This window comes from Gymnogyps californianus, chromosome 21 (genome assembly GCF_018139145.2).
Source record: "Gymnogyps californianus isolate 813 chromosome 21, ASM1813914v2, whole genome shotgun sequence".
Taxonomy (NCBI): Eukaryota; Metazoa; Chordata; class Aves; order Accipitriformes; family Cathartidae; genus Gymnogyps; species Gymnogyps californianus.
Genome location: NC_059491.1, coordinates 1,633,954 through 1,653,484, shown reverse-complemented (window position 1 = coordinate 1,653,484; position 19,531 = coordinate 1,633,954). Strand labels below are relative to the sequence as shown.

General features: G+C 42.8%; 1 long non-coding RNA gene across 2 annotated transcripts in view; it reads left to right on the top strand.

Moving 5' to 3' along the window:
• Positions 1–11,118, top strand: part of LOC127024769 (uncharacterized) — a 72,636-nt gene extending 61,518 nt beyond the window's left edge. Inside the window, exons 7-8 of one of the 2 annotated variants that reach the window (XR_007767598.1) lie at positions 7,492–7,569; positions 8,780–11,118. This is a non-coding gene — a long non-coding RNA (uncharacterized LOC127024769). Of the gene's footprint in view, positions 1–4,925; positions 6,541–7,491; positions 7,570–8,779 lie in introns of those variants that run through there. The other variant, XR_007767599.1, reaches the window with a different exon arrangement.
• The last annotated feature ends 8,413 nt before the right edge of the window (positions 11,119–19,531 follow it).

Here is a 19,531-nt window from a genome sequence, read left to right as displayed (position 1 = left end):
GCTGGAAAGCAGGGGTCAGTTTGGAAATAGGATTTCTGTTGCCAGCCATCCAGTCATGAACCGGACAATCTGCCGTTCATTTTTCTGCTTTAGCATTGAGGAAAATTGGTCTGGAGAATAAAGCAGTCAGAAAATAAGCAGCTATGTTTCTTTGGCCACTGGAGGTTGATGGACTTTTATAACTTGTGGAAATCAGGCTGACTTCTGTTTTACAGAAGAGCTGTTAGCGCGTTCTTTATGACTGCTAAGTTCTTTATCCTGCCGTTATCTGCAGCATAAATCTGCAGATCTAGAGGCTTAGGTGGCTCAAAGGATTGATGGTCAGACACTCTGTTACGCTTAGGTCGATGATGGTGGTGCAGCGGTGCTAGACAGCTGAGCTCGCAACCTCTGGATGCTTAATGACATGTCAGGGGGAAGGGTGTCTCCGCCCTGTTTGTGGGAGAGGGGTATCTCCAGCCCAAAAGTTCGTCACCTGAGTGAGGCAGCTGGAGAGAATGGGCCGTGGAAAACTGTTCTGTATGATTCCACATTACTTTCAGCAGGGCGATATGGGAGATGTACCTTATCTTATCTTGATGTTTGGAGAACTCCTGTCGCCACAGCAGCAGTGCTGATATTTTTGTTGCCTCTTTTCTACTTTTTCTGCTGCATCTGTCTCCAGTTCTGTCAACGCTGATCTTGTCAGTGTGGCCATGACGAAATTACATTAACATGCTGAAATAATATTATTCATAAATGAAACAGCTCAACCCCTGTACAACCGTTTTCACTTGCGTGGATTTAAATTGCTAGCAGTTCTGTGCAACTAGCGATGATCTCAATGAAACAACTGCACTTTTCTAGAAACTAAAATATTTCATCAAAGAAACAATGTCTTTCTGTGTATTCTTAGCATAAGATAAAAACTTGGAAGCATTTTCTTTGGGGACGATGGATTTCCTTTTCCCTTTTATTTCTTTCCATTTTTCTGTTCCCTGTCTTTTTTTCAAGAGCAAATGAAAAAGGAAAAAAAAATAGATACAAAGGGAGCTGGAAGAGAAAGAATTGGAGAGGAAAAGCTTTTAGTTACACTCTTTTCTTGGTAAAGAACAGGAATATTTGAACAAAAATACAAAAATGCTGCAAACATTTAATTTGAGAATGACATGCCATTTCTCATTGTTCTGTCAAGGTAGCTCCCACTACCTCTTAGCTCTGCTGCAATCATTATTGTTGCTTCTGGGTGCACACCGGTTATTTTGGCTTCCACAGTGAAAACGCAGAACTCCTGAGTCTGTCAAGTAAGCCAGAAAACAAATGCAGAAAGGGAAAGAATGGCATATCTTCTTTTGCTGCTCTTTCTACATCTCATCAGAAAAAAACGGTGCCCCGGTCCCTTTCTGCATCCACGTTATACGTATGCACTGAATGGCATTAATCTGAGCAAGGGTTAAATCTGGACTCCTAACTGGATTCCTCACTCTAGGTGTGTTTGAAGGAAGTATTAATTTAATCAAAAGTAGGTTGTGTTCAGCTAAAGCAATCATTGTAAATAGACTTTCTTTTTAAAGGGTCATAACAACTGCATTTGTAAGAACTAAAGGGCTACAACTAGTAAAAGACCTGAAGACGTATCTATCTAGTGTTTTCTGCGAGTTCATTAGTGTTTCAGAGCAACTTCTGGAAAAATAAATCCCAAAGCATCCTGTTTACCTCAGCCTGTGGGATCTATAGGTGATAGATGAGAAAAGCACTGTGCTACCAACGTACTGCAGACAGCCTTATCCTGTCTGAATTGTCAGGCTCCTCACAGAAACTGAACAGGTAATAACCAGGGGCCCAAACCTATCCGCCTCAGAGCTGTGCAAGAGTCATGATGCTGGAAGACGAGACGGGACCCACATCCACTTACATGTCTGAGAGCCATCCCATTTTCATCAGTGAGCACATGAACATTGCACGGGGAGAAATGTGGAAGCAATTACTTTAAGAGCCGTCTTTTGGGCAATTCCCAAAGAGACATCAGACCCTGTATTTATGAAGCCTATTGCATCGGGCCCTAATGAAGCAATTAAGCAAAGGGTCCTCTGTGTTTGATCTAAATGTGGTAATTTTTACAAAAACATCGCCGAGTGATAGATACCCATAACTCAGAGTCCTTAATTGTACTTAATTTGTTTGGAATACGAATGTGCATTTAATTAAGCCAGGGCTTTGCCCACATGTTTAAAGAAGGGCTGTCAAGGAAAATTAAGACCCAGTTTGTTTTCAAAGTTACTGGTTTTTATCAGGCCAGGACAGCGATCTTCGAACAGAAGGTTACAGATAATTAGGCAGAGACCTCAAGCCAAAAAAAAAATTCAGAGACACTGTACAGCTGAGAAAGCAGGAAGAAAAACTCCTTGATGAAGAAACATAAGAATCGGCTGTTCGCATAGTAAAGTCATGCATGGCTAGGATTTGGTAAATGTGACCTGTTGGTTAAAATGTGTTTTGCGTTCTTAAACTCCAGCAATGAGGATGGAGACTGGCTGTGTTTAATGGCAGAAGCAGCTGTCTCCAGGACCAGAATTCATGCCGCGCTCAAGGACCACTGAATGCGGAGAACTGATGGCATCTCCATCAAACGACAATAAAATGGAAAGGGCAAAAAGCATTTTTCTTGTTCACTCGGATTTACTGAATCCAAAGCATTGGCTGTGAAAGCTGGTTTTAAAAGTGTCTCTTTCCCAAGCACAGAAATACAGTAGGTGCTTGTCATCCTCTCAGGAAGAATATTAGTCTGATGCATTGAAAGGGAGTTTATTCCTTGATGAGTAGTGCTTTTGACTTGCTGATACTGTTATGGAAAGCAGCACAGTGCACTTTTTTTCATGCACAAAAATATTTCAATAGAAGTGACATATAGGGAGGAAAGCATGTAAACAAAAATGTTGAGACAACTGTGGATTTAAATGTATTTCTTGTTCCTTCTTGTTTAGTAGAAAAAAAGAATGCAGTTAAAAATTAATAATGCTTCAACATACATGAAGAAAAGGCAATTTTTGATATTGAAAAATTAGTTTCTCAGCACAATAGCAAACAAAGTCCATGTGTGGACACTGTAACCTCCACTTTCTGTGACTCTTCAAGAATCACATGCTGGTTATCAGTTTCTCAACACTGTCATTTTTAATGTCATGGTGAGGCATTTATGTCAAGAGATCCTTATTGTGGAAAATGGTTGCCGTGGTGTTACCTTGCAGTCTAAATAGGTTACATGGCCAACAAAGCAAGCTGTGCACACATCATTGGTGAGTGGTGAACTAAGTCACAGAGAGTGTGACTCATCTACAGAGAGGTGGTGTATCTGTAACAGAGCTGAAAATTGAACCCAGATTCCCTACACTGAGGGAACGTAGGGTCTGAATTGTGAAAATCATATTTTCTTGAGTGTTTTGATGGGCTACCGTGCTGATGACAGCCGCAGTGGCTCTTAATTATGGATCACAAAACGTACAGAGAATCAGTAGATTTTTAAACAAAAAAAATAACTCTACATAGTATTATCTCCTGTTTCTGGATCTGCCTTTAACTGATTTGCAGCTAAATGAAGCTGGCATCTCACCGTGAGATGGTACCTGGCCTTCTCTTCTTGGGTGGCTCAATTTAAAAGTTGGCAAAATACCCAGAACAGCATCAGACCTAATTTAGTATAAAATTAGTCGACTTAAAATAAACAGAATAAAATAAAATAAATCCTATGGTATTAGAGTTCTCTTGGCTGGATTGCTGCATGCCTAGCAAAGATTTATGGCATGCTGTCGCTAGAATGTTACAAGGAATGTACAGCGCAAAAGTGCCCTGCAAGCCCTTTACCAGGGTCCTCCCGGCTCACAACGTTACAGGCATGTGAAAGCTTGGAGACCCCAAAATAAGATGCTGAAGGGGAAGAATGCTGTGGGAGAGCACGAGGGTGCTAAGTGGTAACGGTGAGGCAAAACAAAGACAGGGAGGTGCTGAACTGCAGCTGATCCCAGGGTGCCATCACGCATTCCAAAGTCCCTCCGAGGAGGTCTCTCTTTTTTGATGTATCTGCTAAGCACATTGAACCAGTTTGCAAAAGCAGGCCCAGATCACAATTCTTCTCGTGGTAAATGAGTATGTCAGCCGTTTCACCCTCTTACCGGTGTTTAAAATTTTTGCAGCAATAACAGAGAATTTGAAAGGACATCAGAGGTGGATTTACGGGACTCGTGGGAAATCAACTGTTTCCTGTTTCAACAGCTTCTTCATCATAACTTGCTTTCTCAGTCACTGAATGATGTTCTATTAATCTTGGTGTGCAGTGATTACTGTTAAATGCAGAGCTGGGCTGAACCTCAATTTGTGAAATAACCTTTTTTGTCTCTTCAGCAAGTCCAACATAGTAAACTTTGGGCAGAGGTCTACTGACCAAGGGGATAGTTGTGTTCCAGCGCATCCTGTGAATAATGCAGATAAAAAACCTTGAGTGAATAATTCATTTTGCCTCCACTCATTTTGAATTAGCCTATTCATGTATGTATCCTTTCCAGTCTGCCTGTCTCTGTGCATGCATGTATTTACATAGCAATATTGTAATTCACAGGTACTTAAATATCAAAGCAATATAGCTACTACTCCCTGCATATGTTCCTGACTATTCTGTGTGATTGCATATGTATAAGTAAGCATTGTATACTGTACCATAAAATTCAGGATGTGATTTTAAGATGAAACATGACACACTGTATTTGCTGCTGTGATGACTATCTAGGATTAATATTAAAAAACTTGCAAACGAGGGCAAATCATTTTGGCCCGGCTGTGAATTACAGAACACATATTTTGGGCTATTCAATGTTCAGATGCAAGTTTTCTGCAATGATGTATATTGCCAAAGATCAGATTACATACTCACAACTTTACCTTTACCTTGGCAGTGACTTCTGGATCCTAGGTCAAGCAAAGCCTATGAGCAGGAGGAAGCACTTGCCTTTAGGGATGGCATTCCCTGAGGGGTATGGACAGCACTGACATTGCCTGAGCATCATTGATAACGTGCCTGCAGCTCGACAACATTTGTAACGGGTTCATCTGAAAAGCAGAGGGAAGGAGCCTATTTCCTGATTGGATCAGATTTGTCAGAGATGTTCTGAGAAGCATCTGAAATTTGCATGGATGTCTGAACTGTACATAGCTCTGGTCTGGCTCTGGAATACGTATCATTCACATTTAAAAACTTTTGCTCAGTGTTGGTGGATTTGTTGGCCAGGCTGCTTGATGTATGGCTCCAGAGGACAAGGTACCGTGACAGCCAGTGGAACTGACTGAATGGCCAAGGGTTTATGGAAATTCCAGTGGGAATCCGTGCGCTGTGCGTTCTCCTGCCTTGGACAGCCAACAAGTTGCGAGCATGCAGCTCCTAATCAGGGCTGGCAGGGCCGATGGTTTATCTTTGACTGCCTGAGGATTCCTGCTCTGCAGAGAGAGGCGGATACTCGTTTTGACTCCTTGTCGTGGGCTTTTCAGTTTCCAGTCCATTACAAGTGACATAGCCGATAACGAGCCTGTCTGTCAGTGGTGTCCCTGGAGGGGGGAATCTTCATCCCTTCCTGTACTCATACCAGAACTATCTGCTCATGCTTTTTCAGATCATGCTGGGCGCCAGGTAAGGAGGAACTCCGCTGGGAGCCGGATCACGGCTTCCCAGCCCTGCCAAGCCCTGTCCCACACACCCCTCCTAGCACTTCATAGGCAACGGCAGCTCTAGAACAAACCTCTTCCCAAGTGGGGATGTCGGTGCTTAAAATAAATCACTGCCTATCATTTTCTGAGTGGGTCAGAAGAAGACTTGTAAGCCTGTGTTGTGAACAGCTCTAACCCTCTGCTTGGGAAAGAAATGCCACAGCAGACAGCACTGCTCTGGATCCATCACCTATGAAAGAAAAAAGGAAGCAAAAATCTGACAGCCGTGGCGAGTCGTGAACTATTTTGTGCAGTCACATTTTGGGCATATATAGCTGCTTTCATTTACAGAAAGTGCGCATCTATAAACCAGTCAAGGTCATGCTGCACTTGTCGGTGGGAACTGCTGTTCCCATTTTGCAGCAGAGAAAGAAAAGGGTAGATCTGCACAGAATTCGTCTGCATTCAACAGGGACCTTGCAGGCTAATCCAAGGGGATCGGAGTGGCAAAGTCTGTTCCGCCAGTGACTTGTCCGTGGCCGGCAGGGATTCTGCAGCAGAGCAGGGATGGAGTATGGGGGCTTGCATCCCAAAGCATTGATCTGAAGAACTATAACTGAAATAACATATCTAGATTTCATTGCTAGTGAATAAGTATGCTGTTCACTAGTCTGAGCCTCACCTTTTTTCTTTCTAATTTGAGCTGGCCTTCTGTACCTTTGCCAGAGTCCAAGCGTTACTTGCCAATGCCCATTTATGAGGAATAAAGACGAGACAAACATCTGTACATATACATGTGTGGGTATATATATATACACTTGTTTAAGTATTCTCCCATATCACACTGGAGTGAGCTTCCTTTTCTCTGGCTCCATAATACCCTCTTTTTCCCTTATTATATCAATTTTAACTCAGTTTATTACTGTTTTGTGTCTGATATTGCAAAAATTATTTTTCTAGGGTTAATCCCTAACCCCCAGTAATACCATTAGGAAAGCTATATGACAGACTTGAAATAGTTACTACTTAGAGCAAGCAGCCTTTTCAAGTCATAGAGATCTTTATTTATAATTCACGGATTGGAGAAACTGGAGCAACAATTTCTACAGTATAATGCATTACTCTGCTATAGTTTTGTCTGACAGACCTGTGCTAATTACTCTGTGTGGTTTTGATATAGAGCCAAGAATGGGTTGTAGAAAAATGTGTATCACTAAAACTTAGGTCCCCAAAGTCAAAAGTAAAACAAACAGTGAGAGATCATTATCTGAAGCAGACCCTTGCTAGCTGTGTACAGAAAAAAAGTCATTCCCATGTTTTGTATTTCTTTTTTCCCTTTAGATCCAAGTAGTGTTTCTGTCTGTATTTGGAAATATCTTGAGTTTGTACAGTTAGGGCAGACAGTGCATTTATTCTGCTCTATCTCCTTTTTCTTCTCTTGGAAAGACTGTGGCTGGCTCTGGTGTGGACTCTGTGTGGCCTTCAGCAAGTCACTTAACCTTCCTGTGCATCAGTTTACTCATTTGTAAAAGGAGTATTATAATAATAGACACCCCTCAGGGGCTCTTCCAGATTTAAATAATTAATGGTGGTAAAGCAGTTTGTGAGCCTCAGATTAAAGGTGCTAAATAAAGGCAATATATTAATATTTTTTACTCCGGCTCCCTATAGAAAGAGCAAAGCAATAGCATGATAAGCGTTGGATTTAAAGTTGGGCGTTAACGTTACAGTGCTCAGTGTATGTTTTAATTTCTGTGGTCCCAAGTCAGCAGAGCTCTTAAATCCATTCGTAATTTTAGAAAGACCCATTGTTTCCCACAGGTAAGGCTCCCAATCTGAAAAGCTCTTTGAATCAGGCCCTGTAAGAGCAGTGACAGAAGAGAAGGATCGACTGTGCATGTATGTATCTATGTGTGTTTATCCTTTTGCATTTATGACCTCAGCAAGAACATCATTGCCACAAGAATATACTCAGGAAGTCTCATAAGGCTTGCAAAATTCGTCCGGGATGCAAATCAATAAATGTAACAGGAGAGAAACTACAAGCTGTGCATTTCCATGGAGGCTGAGATTTTGTGGGATGGATAGACGCTGCTGAGCATGACCTAATGCCGCAGGAAAAAAAAGCAACCACAGACCTCAGCATCTAAACAGTATGAATATTGAACCAGAGGTCCTTGAGTAATTGTCCTTTCTTCACTCTAGGGGTGAAAAGGGTACATTAGACATTCACTAGCGGCAAATGGCACCTGACATCTCTTTAAGTGGAAGTCAGCTTGGAATTTTTTTTAATGGCCAAGCATAAATCTTTTAAATTATAAATCAATAAATAGTTAATTCAATAATAGGAATCTTTTAAATATTTAATGAGTCATATGCAGAATGGCTCTATAACTGGATGTTGATGGAACTATGTCAAAGGAATTTGAATCAAACTTTTCTAAACTCCCCATATTAAAATAGTTATTGATTCAAACATAAACTATGAAGACTGTTGCAAAAGTAAGGGGAGGTGGAGGGGTTTAGCATACTTTTTCTCACCCAAGAAAATGTGGAACTAGCAGCTTATTCTTAATGATGTATTCTTGAGCTTTTCAGGTTGTATTAATGTTCCCACTACAAAAATGAGTAAGAACCTATGCAGGCAAGATTTTGTGTGTGCATATTCATTAAAATCCTGTTTTAATGGCAGCTGTGCTCTTAAAGAAAAGCTGTGGCAGGCTGGCTCTCATTAAAGGATTCTGCTAACCAGCATTGACATTGATATCCTGAACTATCTCCATCTGAAACTGCCCAGAAGTTTAAATTTATTTACCAGAGTTTTCAAATGAAAGACAGTGGGAGTTGTATCTACATATGCTAGACCTGAATTTGTTCCTTTATAATTTTCTCTGAGGAGATCTGTAGTCAATGTTCGCTCTTATTAACTATGTACTGCTGTAAGTCAACGCTATTCTTAATTGCCCTAAATTGGAGGCATTTCGTGCTTAATCCTCAGACCACATTCAGTGCGCTGTTATTCCATAGCAGATGTGGCATCTTCAAATTTTGTACAGTCTAACCTTTACTTTCAAAATAATAATCTCGCTCTGTGTTGATCTCTTTTCAGATAAAATGGTGGAAAGGATGGTGCTGGGAACAGGATGTAGGAGTTGCTTCGGTGGGGGAAATACAGACAAACAGGCAAGAAAGGCACAAAAAGGTAGAAGAAAGGAAGAGATTGTCTGGCAGACGAGCTGAGATTGTTTTTTGCGGTGTTGCTGAATGACTGTTAAGTTTTCTCTGGGTATGTTTTATGTGCATTCAGCGCCACATATTTCAGAAACAGGTCCTGGTATTTGAGGAACAAAAAAGGCTTTAATGCAAGGCTTGTTCGCCATTTCAGGAGCTTCCTACCTTGAAGCCACTCAGCAAAAATAATTGGTGTCTCTGCACTCCTTTACTAAAGAGAGCGATGAAGGTATTTGATGTTGCCTCCTGAAATAACGAAACATGGTATCAGAAACTCCTTAGCCTAACACCTTATGGTACCCATTATACAGATGGCTAAACACATTTGCGTTCTGAGGAGGCAAAGCACGACTGCACAGAATTTGTCTTACTGTCTTTGGGGGGTAGTCAAAACTAGCCAAAAACCAGCTTCAGCGTTACCTGAAGCGGGACCCGTTGTTTGCTCTATACGTGCATCTGCAATCAATTGTAGTTGGTTCAATATTTGTAGCAGATTAGAGTTTCATTTGTATTCTGCACACCTCTGCTTTCCCTTCTCTGTGTATATATATATCCAGAAAAGCTGCCTGCATATCCTTGGGTTTTTTTTCCCCAGGATGACAGATACTGTAACAATGACAGTAGATTAATATCTCCTTAATCAGCCAAATGAACATGACACACAAGGGTGACAGTTCAATTTGCTGCTAACAGATTGTGCCTTTCAGAGCCCTTCCATTCCAACTGATGTTTATTTCTGGCAGAGATCATACGGTTCTGGGAGGACCCCAGCTTCCCACCAGCTCATAGACACCCATTAAATACATCAAGTACCACATAGGTGTTACTCACCCGCCTGTCAGGACACTAGCTGCTTGGGAAATTAAATGAGCCTTGACACACGCAATGGAGAAACACTGTCACTTAGCTGGGCGAAGCGGCAGCATGCATTATTGAGTACACACTGCTGCGGGTCCCTCTCTTTATTGCTTGTTATTTTTTGTTTGCTTGTGGACTGTTGGCTGTTGAAACATGGATCAGACACTGAGTCTGTCTCCTGGGGAGATGCATAAAGAAATGTAATGGGGAGGAAGTGCAGGAGGGGTGGTAGTTTAGGTAGAAGCGATACATTAAATCTTAGTCCCAGAACTGGCTGTGCTTGGAGTTTGTTTGCAGGTGGGATTTCGGGAGGATCTAGTTTCTAATTCTGAAATTCAATCTGCAGGGTCTAATTCAAATCTTTCTTTTCCTGCTTCCTGCGGTATTTCAAACGAAGTAACCCCAGATACCGTACAAAGGGACTGCAAGTCCTTCCAAGGGGTCGTCCCCACTCCTCCCCTAGGCTCAGCCGGGGTCCCTTCGCTCTTGTGCAGGCTTGAAACACAACACCTAAGCCTCGGTGGGTACCACCACCAAGAAATGGAAATAAAGCTTGGAATTTGTCCGGCTGCGTTTCTGTGAACGCCGTATCAGGGTCTGCAGCCCCAGCTCCGGCAGTCTGCCTGCACAGTGCCGACAGCTGACTCTTGCGCTGGGGGACCAAGATAGCAGTTGGTGTAGCGAAGGCCTGACTTTGTTGCTGATGTGTAAATCTGTCTTCGGCACTTAAAGGTCTGATCCTGCAGCCCTTGCTGCTCCCCACGGGACTGTAATTGAACAGGAGAGTTTTCATTTGCTGGATGAGCCCCAGTTATTTATTTTCATAGTGACTCACATCAGCCATCTGCCTGCTTTTGTTTAGACACCCTTACAGTGCCCTTCCCACATATATGAAACTGCTTGATTTTGCAGTCCCACCCAAATATATAAATCACACTTGTAGACCTCTGCAAACCCCATCCACAGACAGGGATTGCTCCAAAACCTACTAGCAGACTCATTTCATCACTCTTTGGTTTTCTTACAGAACTTTGTTGCATAACTCCCAGCAGTTTGCTTCACAGAAGACAAGAGACATGTTTATTTTTGAAAGATAAAATGCAAGTAGTTTCAGTGGAAAGGTTTCCAAGACAAAATTAACAATATATTACTGAAACAATGGCATTAAAAGATATCCATATGATTGTAATTATGAAGCTAAATCCTTCCAAAGGAGGGTTCTGTCATTCCCTATACTTGTTACAATTGCTGTCATACAAATGTGTTCGTTATTTTTATCATTTTTTTTCTTATTATTACAGGTTTTGTCATAAGAATAACTCATCAAGGTTTTATGACTAATAAATTTTCTAAATTACAGTCCAAGGATGCATTACTTCAATTTTTCCCTCCATATTCTGTTTTTAATTGCCATGCTATTTCCCACTTGCCTTTTTTAATGACTCGTTAGGCTTAAGGGGAAGGAATAGAATTTAGTTCACCTAAGATCTTGCATCAAGTTTTGGACACCTTAGAAGGGAAGTGATACATTACGGGGAGGAAAAATGTGACTTGTGTGTCTCAAGAGAAGACTTCAGATTTCAAGTATTAAGGATATTCAAAGCAAAACAAAATAAAAATTCGTAAGAAAGCCCCAGACCAGGCATTATTTATTGAAATTATTTGAACAATTATTTCTAATAAGAAACGCATTCAAGATGTACATGATTTTTGTAAGATAGAGATATATGCATAACCTTTCATGTGTAAATAGGTCTACTGGGATCGTTTCAGAGTTCTGAAGATTAAATTTAGACGTGTCCTTAAAAACCTTGTGCAATCAGGACCGAAGAGAATAGGAGGTGACATTTTTGGTTACAAATTCTTTTGTGAGCTTCACGCGTTGCTGTCTGGTGCCTGCAAGTGAGGTGGTGCCTGAGTGCACGTGAGGGTAGGCACATCTACAGGGCACCTCCTGGGTCTCTGGTCGGGAAGAAAAGGGAATGCTGGCCATTTTGAGTTTGCTGAACCCACTGCCCATTCCAGCGCTGCCACGTGCTATCAGAAATGGGCTCCGAGATACCTGCCGTGGTACCTGGCTAAGCAAACTAGGCCCATAAAAATGCCTTTTCAGATGCAACTGCAGGATTGGTTTACCATTCTTAATGTAAGCACCCACAGCTCACACACAGGGATACAAGCCTTGCCTTGATTTTATATATTGGAGAGATGAGAGCCCCAGGTAAAATATCAGCCACAAATTCCAGCTGTGTAAAGCAGTTTCTTTCTTCTGCGTGTGTCATGTCTACTGTGGTACTCTTTCCTGGCTTGCAGCGTGTGCCCGTGTCACGCTCCTGCATGCACCCCCACAACAGCCATATACAAAATAGTTGCACGAGCTTGTGCTTAAATTTTGACAGGTTGTTGACCAGGGAAACTCACTTTTTTACTTTCTTTACCTTGACAGAGTTCTTAAATTGGTCACCGATTTTTATGGGCCGTCATTGCCATAGATTTTTTTTTTTTTTTTTTTTAGAGCATTTCAGTTTTGACACAAAGTCGTTAACAAGCCAGCTTCAGGCGGAGCGAAACCCTTGGCCTGCACACTCAGCAAGGCTCTTTACTGTGTTTACTGAGTTGGCACAACTGCGCCGTAGAAGCAAGAAGAGGGTTTAGGAAGTTGGGGCGAGCCCCTTTCCACTTGCCTCATCGTCCTCCTCAGCTTGTTTATGGCAAGGGCTTTGCCAAGCCTCAGCCCAGCCTGTGGAATACTTCCTGTGAGTGTTTGTCTTGGATGCTTCCGAGGGGAGACGTCTGACTTGCACATTTTCCCAGTGTAACAGTGCTGCCACGGGCTCTCCCATTTAAAGCTTTTTCAGTGTTGCAGGAGGGCCTTGCAGGGAGTTCGATTCTTTGTTCCACTGTCTGCTCATCCCGCAGAACAACAAGCTCACGTGGGTGAGTGGTGACAAAGGAGCAGCGTGTTTCAGGTGGCAAGGCAATGAACAACCGAAACCGAGAAAAACACGAGTATAGTGCAGAATAACAAAATATTTAAGAAAGTGGAATATCTGATAATGGGCAGATCCAGAGTTAAAATCCTTAATATCAACAGACAGTCATCGCTTGTTTCATGATTGCAACAGGGACTTGGCCGTGCTAGGCTTTCTGTAAGCACACAAAGTTTGTCCATAGTGCCGTAAGAAGAGGCCCTTCTTGTGACACGTGTAGGCTACATGGCACCAAATATGATGGCAGAGCTCAGCTACTGCGTTATCAGCCCCGTTAGTGCTAGCGGCTTAAAAATTTTTTAGGGAGACCTGAAGAGCAAGCTAAAAGCCCATTGACTATGTGCTAACAAAAGCAGAAAAACGAGTTTTACGCTTGCGAATACCACACAAATCTCTCTAGAGGGAGGCAGAGAGCTATTTCTCCAGGAAGATTTGGTAGTTTATGTGTGCAGCACAATCAGCAGCAACAAAAAAGCACTCTTTGTCAAGTATGTTTCAGGTGGCAGCACAGGTTATGCTAGTGGCAAAGTCCTTAAATATTCACCTCCATCACTGGCTCAGCAGGATTTTGCTCTTGCAAAAGCTGTATAGCACTTTTCCTGCAATTGCAGGCCTCCGATTGTAGCTCTTCTAGCGCAGAACCAGAGGGTGCTTTGAGGAAACTGGCTCTGAATTGGGTTCTGTCTAATCAAGACTGGAAGTCATAACAAAGTAGTCCAGTCCTCACATCTGTGCTTCCAGGACGGTGGCTAATTATTTCACAAATGTGAGTATTATTTAAATGCACTTCCCAACATTTTTCCTTCCTCTGCTGACCGTGAGCGGTTTGCTACGAATGTCTTCTCACGCGTATGCAGTGATTCCACCAGGTGCTTACCTGGGCTTCGTTCACAAAATCACACTTTTTGAAAATTGCATCGCGTACTCAAAGTGAGATAAAATCCTGCCTCACCGAAGCTGATGAAAAACTGCTTGTGATTAGCTTCAGCCCAGGTTTTCAGAAAATCCTCTCTTCTGCGAAAACAGTTTTGGTTTTGTTTTTTCAAATGCTGAGCTGGCACAACAGTCTAGTTACTAAACAGATTTTACTTGGTATCCAGACTTTTGACAGCACAACGTATTTGTGTACCTATTGAGGCCTGTGCTTTTTTGAAAATCAGACTCGTAAGGGACACTACTCGCTGCAACATGGCCGTTTCACACACCCTGTGCCTGGGCAACCCGGCCTCGCTTGCAGGTGCTGGAGCAGGTGGAATTGGTCTGGCACTCTTGCTTCTCCAACTGATTAGAGCGTCGTGAAGTCCTGTGTGTGAAAATGTGAAATGCAGTTCACCACAACGCACACAATGTAGAGGTCTGCAACTTGTTAGCTGGGAAAAATCCGTACCAGTAATTTGTGGGTCACACAAAAAGTTTGCAGCAGCACTGCCACAAAGTGATCTGAATGCAGTCTCAATTAAAGGACTGAAACATCTGCATGTATGTTTGCAGGCCATGTTTTCTCTCTGGTAACTCAAGTCCTAATGTGCATTAACTGTTTAAAACCAATTTCGTTGCAGTTAAAATTGAATATGACTGTTAGTCTAGAAAATATGGCCTATTTCCTTTTACTAGTTAGCTTTTAAAGGTGTTTTACAATTCAAATGAGCCATGCAATTAAAGGTGACATTGCCAAAACTGGACAGACTAAAATTAGACATTCCTGCTGTGTGTTAGAGCTTGGCCCACATTTAGATCATGCTGTCTTTGGGCTGTACCTGTCTGCTCCAATCTTATGAGTCAACAGGATACTGAAATGTTCCAGAATCCTGTTCTTTGTGTTTTTCTGTTCTTTCTGTCTTCCAGTATTACCCTATCCTTCTTTTCCTTCATAGTATTTAATGCTCAAAACACACACATACACGCACTCGTGCACACACACGCGCGCACAGAACATTTTAGCATTTTTTGCGCTGAGAACTAGGAAGCACTTTGTTATTATTACACTTACTGACTTGACCACCGCAAACCCATAATTAGAAGCAACCCCTGCCTCACAATCCCTGCGTTCACAACCCGAATGGGAGGCAGCAGGGTGGCAGGCTCTTACCTGTGCTTCTTAGCTAATAAACCTGGGACCGAAGGGGAGCTTCTAGATTCGGGCCGCAGTCGCTTCCATGTGCTTTGATCTGTGGAGCCTCAATGTAATACTTCGGTGACAAGGTTGTTGAGAGAAGGGTCACCTTTCCGCCTGCGGATGGGAGCGTGGAGGAGCACGGAGGGTGTCCGGCCCTTGGAGCAACACACGGGAGGTCACTGGCAGCAGCGGCAACAGTGCCCAGAGTTCCTGACATCCCACCTTCTAAATAACCCTATGCATTAATTAAATATGTAATTATACTGTCCCTAGGTAATCAGTGACAAGATTACCATTAACATTTAACAACGTAAAGCATTCTGCCACCGTTTGGGAGCAATGTGTTAGTGTGAAGACTCCTGAAAATTGCTCTAGTCAGTAGCTCAAGGTAAATTAGAAAGGCGAAAGTGAGGAGTATCTCCCAGAAAATGCCTGTTGTTCTTTGAACACAGGATGTGGCCACAAGGAAAATTCTCCTTCGTTTCAGGCTCAGCTCAATGGATTTAATAATCGCATTCCTCAAGTCAGTGAAGTCAGTTAAGTCCTGATTTAGCCCACTCTAAGGTTAGGGAACTTGAGTTAATTCTCTCAGATCGGTTCAGAGAATTCTGAGTCAATTCTCAATATCAGAATTGCCCGACATGTTAGTATTCCCTTATATGAGGAAGGGGAGGAAAAATAACTAGCTTCTTTCTGGCAGAGTGGGCCAAGGTTTTAATATTTACGGTTGTGCACTGTGTGTGCACAGATATGTGTGTGCACCTCAGAGTCAGGCATAGAAAGGATATTCAAATTCCGTGGGGAGGAATGGTGCAAAAAACCCAGAATAAAATAACATAAAGTGTATTTTTGGTTACCCAGTACAGCTCCCTGGTGAGACAAGATATATTCTGCAATACGTAATAGTGTAGCGTTTGCGTAGCACGTATAAGGTACTAGGTGCTTTACAATGTGCTGTTTAACTTCTGTGTTATAAAATAGCATATAAATATGCTAAAAACTAGCTGTATTGCCTATCTCTTTCTCAAATGCCTTTCACTATGTATCATTGGAGTGCTAAAGCCTGTCACACGGAACATGCACACAACCATCTGATTCCAGGAGCAATGAACTTTTTTTAAAAAAACTAGTCACTTTTTTATGGCACCAGTTACAAGATCCAGCTCTTTTGACACCAGGCCAGTCATTTGAATCCAGACCAGGTTGGTAGTTATGTCTGTTGAGTGACCTATACGAACAGAGTTCTTGGTTTCAATCCAGTTCCTGATGGAAAGATGCCCAAGCTGCCGAAACGACCGTACCATCTGGCAGTGCTGTTAGCAGTATTAGCAACAGGGTGAGCTGGGAAAGTGCCACGGAGCCGGAGCCCACGCCGCGCTCCCACGGGTGGTCTTCTCCAGTCAAGGTTGAAACACGCTGGTGATGCCGACACAAGGTAGCTTGCATTACTTTGCCTGCTGCGCGTGTACGCGGAAAGCATCTTTCTCTGGCAGTGTTACGGTGGCACCGTTCCGACCTGCTTTGGAGTATTGGTGGGTTATTAGGTTGCTGCTAGAGAGCGGACACTTGAAAAAGTTAAGTCCGCTATGGGATGCCAGATTCAGCTCCAACCGTACAGGGCTTTTCTGTACAAGTAATTCCTGGAGCGAATGAGGTATTTGTGGAGTGTTACGGCAGTGCGAAAATAACAGAAACTCGAGTGCACGTATCTGAGGATGAAGATAACTTGCCATCGGAATCGCCTCCTGAGGGACGTGGTGAACTCTCCATCTCTTGCAGCCTTTGGATCAAGATAGATGTCTCATTCCAGAAGAGATGCCACAACCCAAACCGTTGTTAAGGGTTTGATGGAGAAATTACGGCGTGACGTTCTTTGGTTTGCGCTGTTTAAGAGGTCATCCTGAGTCATCTTTTCGAGCGGGCCTTAAAATCTATGAATCAGGTGACTCTCGTGGAAAGATTGACATGTGGCAATATTTACTCCAGAGATTTTATTGTCAGCAGTAAAATGCCCTTCTGTTTATCCTTTAATAGCTGTAGGCTTCATATCTGAAGTCAGAGATCTTTTAAAGTCTGGGGTTAGTATGTGTTAGTACTCTTAGTTGAATTCTCTGAGCACCTCCAGCAACCACGCTAGCGTGACTCGAGCTTTCTAGATACACACTGGACCCTTATATGACAAGCCAAAAGTTCCCGCAGCATCTCACCCCCACCTCTGCCATCATGTCGGCAGGTACAAATATATTCCCTGACAGAAAGACGTATAAATCCCAACCGTCAAGAAACAAAGCAGTTTTTAAACTTTAACGAGCAGAGTAATGGAAATAAAATACAAAGGAAATGAAAAAAAATTGACTAAAATGTTTTTTGTTTTGGTATTCTGCAGGAAAAAGTGTGTACACTAAATAATAAATAAGCCATGCAATGTTTTTACAGCTTCTTTCATATGCGTGAATATTTAAAACATGCGAAAATGTGGAATAGGCATTTACTGAGGACAAAAGAAGAGAACTTATTTTATGTACAGAGAGCAAGACGGGGAAAACAGAGAGATGCATGTTTAATGGATTGCTGTTCGCAGAAGGGAGATATTTCCAAGTGTGAACATATTTGTAGACAAACCAATCTGACAAGTTAGCTTGGGGATGATGTATTACAACGGAATTGGCCTGGGAAGCAGAATTTTGTTGTGAGGGTGTTCGTTGGCGTAAACAATGCCTGCTGGTTTCTGGCAGCCAAACTGTCAAGTCTTCCAGCTACCGTGGAATTGCTCAGACCTGGGGTTTGGTACCTGAGAGGTCCTTCTCATACGCAGCCGGCAAAAGATAGATACACAGCTTCTTTTCGTACCTTTGTTATGTTTGAAGCCAGAAGGGACCAATAACTGTGACCCCTTAAACTGTTTTTTAAGAGGGGGGGGAGAGAGCAAGAGACAGCTACAGGTACAGGGCTGTTTTGCCTGATACAGACCATAAAGGCAGAGTATTTCTTTCAGCATCGTTACAGGTACTGTGGGAAGTACGACTGCAAAGTACGCTTTGCAGGGGTCAGAAACCTGATCGCAGATCTAGGCTCCTTTATCCGGTGAACGCGACGGGCAGCCCTTGATGGTCTTGTTTTGGCTCTGTGATGGATCTCAAGAGCTCTGGGTCCAGCTTCTGTTTCAGCCACGTGCTCCTGCCCGAGGCCGTGGGCCGATCACTCCCTTCACGTCCTGTCCCCCGCTCCCGCGAGTAATGCGAGCGTGAGAACATTCTCCGTTTTGTGAAGACCTGTTCCTCACTGTAGGTGTTCGCAGCACCAGCTGCAGCAAAGCCTTGATGTTGGCTGGGGACTCTCCTACGGGCAGAGGGGTGAACGCCTGTACTGCCAGCCGAGGCAAGAAAAGGGTATTTTCACAGTAACAGGAAGGGTGACCGAGCAGGGAAGTGTGGCGTGTGAGTTTATCAGGGACTTTCTCCGTGGCTAGCTTGGCTCATACCTTTGTGTTTGGAAGTCGCTGAAACCAGAGAAAGAAAGGCCTGTTGCCACGACTGGCAGAGGCTCATTATTCACTATTCCATGGCTTATGGTTTAATGCTTGTTTAACGGGATTTTTTTTTTTTTTTTCCTCCTGACTTTTGATTTCTTTTTGCCAACTTTATATTTTAATGCATGTTTTTATGGAAATATTTATAGTGCACATGTTGCATATAAAACACCATCATAAAGCTTTTTTGCTTCAGTCCTGTTGAAATAAATGATGTTATTATTATAATAATTTCATAGGGTTATATCTGTTCTGTAATGAAAAAGACCTGTGGCTGCTCGAACCATCAACCCAGGCAGTTTTTACAGCTTTCTGTAGCTACGGTGACCTCATGGAGCTGCTGAAACTTTTAAAATACTCCATTTCCCAGCAGAGGTGGGCATACAAAGCAGAATGAGCAGATAGAAGAAATAGGACATTTGCATGCTGCCATACAGCCTGTCCGATCCCTGATCAAGAAGCCAGCATTGGCTTAATATTGCACACAATGGTAACGTTCTATTTGATGGTGCTTATTACTACAACACCAAAAATCATGCTAGCCACTTTACAAATGAGGTGCCAGGGAAACTGGCCCGGTGAGATAAACGGATGAGCTGCAGTAGTTCTCAGAAGTTTGCGCAGCACTTGTGCTTGTCCGTGTAGACATTGCTGGCTTTTCTGTTTCTGCATGCAGTGCGCTGATTTGTGTTTGGGAATACCCAGAGATGTTGCTGATGCAAGGGGGGTGCGTACGTTTGGCAGTCTGACTGCAAGCACTTGTAAAATGTTACCTGTGATGTACCTATTTCAGCAAGACTGAATTAAAAAGTTGCTTAAGAAATTCCCTTCTTCTATGTTGGTGTTAGCAGCACAGTATGAATTGCAGTAATCTTCTGCAGAAAGTACCATGTGTTCATCCTCCTGGCTGGGCGTTGCCTGAGGTGTGGGATAGGCTTTGCTCCTCTAACCTTGGAGACCCATTTTTGGACCAGGAGCTTACCGAGCAGCAGAGCGGTCATCTGATAGCGATGGAGGACCGACCTCTGGACTTGTAAAGGACTTCTTCTATTGAACGTGAGTTCAGTGCTTAAATTACAGAGACTTCTTGTCCACCTTCAGCTTAGCAGACTTTCAGTTGCGTTTCTCAACAAGGAT